The sequence below is a fragment of the Lathyrus oleraceus genome, chromosome 5 (assembly GCF_024323335.1).
Source record: "Lathyrus oleraceus cultivar Zhongwan6 chromosome 5, CAAS_Psat_ZW6_1.0, whole genome shotgun sequence".
Classification (NCBI taxonomy): domain Eukaryota; kingdom Viridiplantae; phylum Streptophyta; class Magnoliopsida; order Fabales; family Fabaceae; genus Lathyrus; species Lathyrus oleraceus.
In genome coordinates, this window is record NC_066583.1 from 15,198,314 (window position 1) to 15,204,673 (window position 6,360).

General features: G+C 37.2%; 1 non-coding gene across 1 annotated transcript; it reads right to left on the bottom strand.

The window, feature by feature from the left end:
* Window positions 1-4,418: 4,418 nt before the first annotated feature.
* LOC127089408 (small nucleolar RNA R71) lies at window positions 4,419-4,525 on the bottom strand. Its single transcript, XR_007791008.1, has one exon. It is a non-coding gene; the product is annotated as a small nucleolar RNA R71 (small nucleolar RNA).
* Between the last annotated feature and the right edge of the window lie 1,835 nt (window positions 4,526-6,360).

Below are 6,360 nucleotides of genomic sequence, written 5' to 3' on the forward strand. Positions count from 1 at the left end.
GAGGAATATAGTTTCTGGGCTTCATGTTGTTTCTTGTATCTCGTACAGAATCTCTGAGATACTTGAAGAGAAGTCCTGGAAGGCAGAGCTTCAGACCCTTTTGGATGCAGTACAGAATGCACTTCTGGTCTGTGTTGATGTAGTCTGAAGAGTTTGAAGCTGGGCGATGATGGATGGTGCCTAAGATAATCTTCAACCAGACCCGGAGGTTCTGATGTAGTTCCTTGTTCTTGGATTGGTTGCCTTCAGTGTTTTCAAAATGACTTGAATATGTTTTGTACTTGGATTTTCACAGCCAGTTTTCATCATTTTCCAAATGCCAAATGAATTTTTTCCCAACATGACTTTTGTTCCTTATTTCAAGGGTTTTCCAACCATTACTCACAATACTCATTTGGATTTACCATTTGTGAGTTTCGAAATCATCTTCATTTATGTGCATTTTGGTATTTTATGACGAAACTTGATTTGCAAGCATGCTTCAGTCCTTTGTGCATGTCCAAATCCTTTCCATATGAACTCATCAAGCTTTTTCATTCATCATTGGGCCTTTCACACGCCTGTACAGGCCCATGCACATCAAAGTTCAAATTTCCATGCACATGAAAGAAGCGTGTGATCTGATACCTTCAGCTATAAATAGAGGTTCCCTCTCATTCATTTGGCAACCTTTTGGAGATCTGAATTGCTGCAGAGTTGAAACCATAGCCATACCAAAGGAATTATTCAAAAATTGTTCTTACTTTCGAGCTTGAAATTCAGCATCATTAGCTGAATTTTGAAGCCTAATTCCTTAGCCTTTCACTTCCCCTACATCCATAGATCAAAGAGGAACAAGGAACTTGGAGGATTCTGTGGCCAGAAGTGCTTCAATTTAGATGTATACATTCAAACTTTTTGGATCTAGAACTCTTAATTCAATGTAGCATTCTTGTGTTTGTGTGGTTTTCTGAAGTCCTCATACTTGAGGCAAGCCATTGGTGCTTTCAATTCATCATTTCATGAGCTTACAATTTGAACACCATGATCTTCTTCTTAATGTTTCTCTCAACATAGGAAGAGTGAGGAAGACCCAATGGTATAATGATGATCTCCACCACACGAGCTTCATTTCCATGTCCTTGTTTTCCATTTTCATTAAAACTTTTTTCTCTGCAACTGGTGGCCGAAATTGGTTGTCTGGCCGGAGAAGATGGTGGTTTCCACCACCATCACCACGTGTGCGCTCTTGTAGCCATTGGATCTAGTTGCCACGTTTTAATCTTGTTCATTCATTTCGAATACTTCCTTTAATGCCTTGTGTAGCGCGTTTGACTTGGATGTACCATGCGCCATCAGATTTGAACCATACATGAACGCCACGTCAATTAATGAGCTCCATCACGTGGTTGTGGTTTTTTCCATTTATTTCATTTTCTTTTATTTTCAGTTAATTCATTTGATTTTCAAAAATTCATAAAAAATTCATTTGAAGTCATAAAAATATGAGACCAACTCCAAAAAAATTTGAAAAATGTAGTTTCATATTATGATTTTTAATTATTTTTATGACTTCATTTGATATTTTTCATGGATTCTTTGATTTTTAATAGTTTTAATTCATTTTAAAATACTTTCTGACTTTTGAAAAATCCAAAAACATTTTCATAGCATCTATGGATCATGGTAAGTCAACGAAAAATAGTCTCATCAATTTATTATTTGATTTGAGATTTATTTGAGATTTTAATTCATATTATGCTATTTTTAATTGTTTTTAATTGCTTTCTGATTTCAAAATTTGGTGAGAAAATTAGTCAAAGCTTGTTTGACTATGTTGAACCTATGAGAATTTAATTGGACTTGTTGAAGTTGTTTTGAATTAAATTTGAGGTTCAACCTTATTTATTTATTTTTTATTTGTATTTTATTTTAATTCAAAAAATACCAAAAAAATACCATTGACTCTTTCACTTGTTATCTTCATTTCTTTTATATTTGGTGTTGGTTGATGGTGATTTGATTCACATTTGATCAATTGGATTTGGTTGTGGTCCTTCTTTTTCCCTCCCTTTCATCTCTATCCCTTTCTTTCCATCAATGGCCATTGAGTTAAAGTCTTATGGTTGGTCTTGACAAATGAGAAGCTTAACCTTCTTTGATCCAAACCAAACTCAACTTGATCCATGATCAAGTGAGTTGCTTTGTGTCAAAGATAGGTTGCTTCTTGGTCAAGCAAATAACCTAAAGTCAATACATGTCCCTACCCCTCTTGTTTTGGCATGGCAAGTTTATGGAGCTTGGCTTACTAGTCATGATCTCTAACTTGTGTTCTTTGCCTATATTTTTATTGACCGGCCTTAGATAGGTGTAACTACTACATTAGTCCACTTACGATTGCTTAACATATCGCTGCATTGTCTTATGATAAGCTAACATAACCTCCCCCTAATTACTAACTTTAATTTGAGATTTTAGTTCCTTGTCATTTACTTTTAATGCCATTTATTGCTTGCTCATTATTCATATTAATTTTCCCTTTGCTCACTTGAGCATATATTTTATGTTTATGCCATTTCTACTTTGCTCATTTGAGTCCATTATGGTATATAAATATATTGCTATCTTGTGTTGTTTGTGTTTGTTTTGTGTGGACCAACGCAAAAGGAGAAAGGACTTAGAATTAGGACTTACCTATGCTTAAAGGAGTTCAAGAGCAACTAGGTCTCATGCCTTTAGAATGCAAAACTTGTTGAAGAGAAACTAGGCCTCATGCCTTTAGAATGCTAAAATTTAAAGTTGACTTCAAAGGACTTCTCTAAACTTATTCTTCGTCCATTCCCCTTATTGTGTTGTGAACCTTTTGATGTTTGCTTTTGTGTGATAGGGATCCCATCTTAAAATTGTGAAAGGAGGATCATTGTCATGAGTAGCCAACTTAAGAGCCAAGCCAATGGGAGATCCTAGGAGCTTGAATTCAATTGTTTGATTGCTTGTTTGTGTGTCAAGTCCAAAGGAAAGGAGCATCTTGAATCATCTCTATGATTTCAAGAAAAGGAACTCCAAGGGTTTATCTTTCCCCTCTTATCTTTGTATGCTTTAGGAATAGCCCTTCTCTTTTTCTCCCCACTCTAATCAAGCCAAAAATCTTTTTTCTTCAAACTTTGACTTTGTTTCAAATTAGAAACCTAGACCTTAAGCCTTTGACTTTTCAAAACCATTTTCATAAATACTCATTGTGAATAAACTTTAATACAACTTTGACCTCATTTTTGTAAATAAACCTAACTTGTAAATATAACTCACTTCAAGTTGTTTTGTGGTTCCAATGGCCACTTGTTAAAACCTTTTCATAAAAATTAGTCATAGGTTTGAGTTATCATAGTGGTTGATGTAAATCTCACCTCATCCTTTATGGTTGGATTATAAGTCTTCCACGCTTATTATAGGGTTAACCCCTCACTAGCATGTTGAAGCCTTCCTCACATGGTGGATTGTTGGTTTAGGTTGAGTTTTCTCCCTTTGATAACAAAATACCTTAAGGATTTTGATCAAATCAATTCACCAATCTTTGAGATTTTTTTACCCCGAACTACGAGGTTTTGATCCTCCTTTGTGATGGTACGTAGGCAATGGGTTCATCCATTCAAACAACAAAATTTGTAAATATAATCTATTCTTTTCTCATCCCCCCAATCTTTTGTACAAGTCTTTTCATAAATACCAACCTACAATACATATTTGCAAAAAGGGTTCCCTTAGAGTACTAAGGATATTTTGGGTGAGTAAAACCTTCCCATTTCATAACCAACCCCCTTACCTAGATCTCTGAAATTTTTATTAGTTTTTGTTTTGAAAAACTTCTTACTTGGTTTTTGTTCGCTTTTTAGCCTTCCCTTTGGACAAATAAAAGTGCAGTGGCGACTCGAATTGTATGTTGACTTTTGGTTTAATCAATAAACCTAAAGATAACGAAAACCCCGCTACAAGATCCTTTAGCGGAACCCAAACGTTACACTCGTACACACCTCTTACTCATCCGAATAAAGAAAGCTATGACTGAGAATCGCGACCGGAGACCTCTTAAGGAATTTTCCCAACCCTCTGACGAGGAACCTAGTTCTAGTATAGTAAACCCCCTCATTCCTACCAACAATTTCGAACTAAATCCATCTTTACTACAATTGGTGCAACAGAACCAATTCGCGGGTCTCGCTACTGAGAACCCAAATCCACATTTAAAAGTCTTTATCCAACAGGCCGACACCTTTAAATCCAACGGTGCTTCACCTGATGCGATTCGTTTAATTTTTTTTCCTTTCTCCCTCAGAGATAGAGCACGTTCGTGGTTAGATTCACTTCCAGCTAACTCAATAACTACCTAGGAAGACCTTAGGAGAGTATTCCTTGCTAGATATTTTCCCCCTAGTAAGACTGTTGTTCTTCGAAACCAAATAACTAGATTTACTCAAAACCAATGAGAATCACTTTTTGAAGCTTGGGAGAGATATAAGGAGCTGTTAAGAGTCTGTCCATACCATGGCCTAGAACAATGGCTGGTCGTTTATACCTTCTACAATGGACTCCATTATAACACAAAGATGAGCATCGACGTTGCTGCTGGTGGCGTGTTGATGAACAAACCTTACCTTGAAGCTTGTGACCTAATTGAGGATATGGCCCAAAACCATTATCAATGGGGAACTGAACGAGCACCAGTAGAGAAAAAGGAGACCCAAGGTGGAATACATGAGATAAGTTATATGGACATGATGCAAGCGAAAATGGACGCTTTAGCCCTTAAGGTCGAACACATTTCTACAAACTCTAACACCGCAGCGGTAGTCCACACAGAGTGTGAACTTTGTGGATCTAAAGGACACGAATCGGCGGAATGTAACCTTTTGAACAACTTGAACACCGACCAAGTGAATTACGCCCAAGGTAACCCATTCTCAAACACTTACAACCCTGTATGGAAGAATCACTCGAATTTTCCCTATAAAAACCGGAACCCTATCCAGAATTTTGCACCTCAAAGACCACAAGGTTTTCAAGCCCAAAAAACAAATCAACCTATGCAAGTTGTGCCCCAGAAACCTAACCTTGAGAAGATCATGGAGAATTTTATATCAGACCAGACTCAGCGAAATAAAGAATTCCTAAACTAGAACATTCACGTAAACAAACTGATAACGCAATTAGGGACTAAGGTTGATCAGATAATTAATCACAATAAGATGTTTTAAACCCAGATCTCACAGGTAGCACAAAACCAAGCCCCACAAACTACACCTGGAGGACAATTCCTTGGACAACCTCAACTCAACCCTCGAGGGTAAGCTAACGCTATCACATTACGAAGTGGGACTGCTTACGAAGGGCCTTATGACCCAGCAATGAGCAAGTCCAAAGCTTCTAAAGAAAATATACCTACTAACCCAGGAGAGGAACCAGTGGAACCCGAAAAACAAACCGACCAAGAAGGAGAAGCCAAGGATAAAAGTTACAAACCACCACCCCCGTACAAACCACCAATCCCATATCCGCAAAGACTTAAACAAACCAAAATCGATAACCAATACCAAACTTTATAAAAGTAATAGAGAAGCTTCATGTAGAGATTCCTTTCACCGAAGCCATCACCCAAATTCCATCTTACGCCAAATTTCTCAAAGACTTCTTAACCAACAAGCGTAGGCTTGACGATCCCAAACCCTTGGAATGCAACTTTATTTCCGGTAATAAACTTGCTAAGAAGGATAAAGACCCTGGGAGTTTTTCTATACCTTGCATTCTAGGGAGTCATGTGATCGACAAAGCTTTCCTAGACTTAGGCGCTAGTGTGAGTTTAATGCCCTTAGTTGTGTGAAAAAGGTTAAATTTAGGAGAATTACTACCAACTAAGATGTCCCTCCAATTAGCCGATAGATCTGTTAAATATCCTGTATGCATATTAGAAGACATCCCCATTAGGATCGGTCAACTTTATATCCCGACAGACTTTGTGGTCATGGATATCAAGGAAGACGACGATATCCCTATCCTTTTAGGTAGACCATTTTTATCAACAGTCGGAGCTATAATAGATGTTAGAAGAGGAAAATTAACTTTCGAAGTAGGAGATGAAAAGATAGAGTTTATTCATAGACTAATGCATAAGGGAATTTGATCAAGAAGAACCTATGATCGAATCATTTTCAAACCCGAATGAAAAATATGACAAGCTAAAGGAAACGAAACCTCACACTAATGAATGTTTGGCCCTTACTCCAGACCTTTCACCAAACTTTCAAAAACCAGCTCAAGAACTTAAGGAATTGCCCAAGAACCTAATATATGAGTTTTTGGATAAAGAAATGAACCGCCCAGTAATAGTTA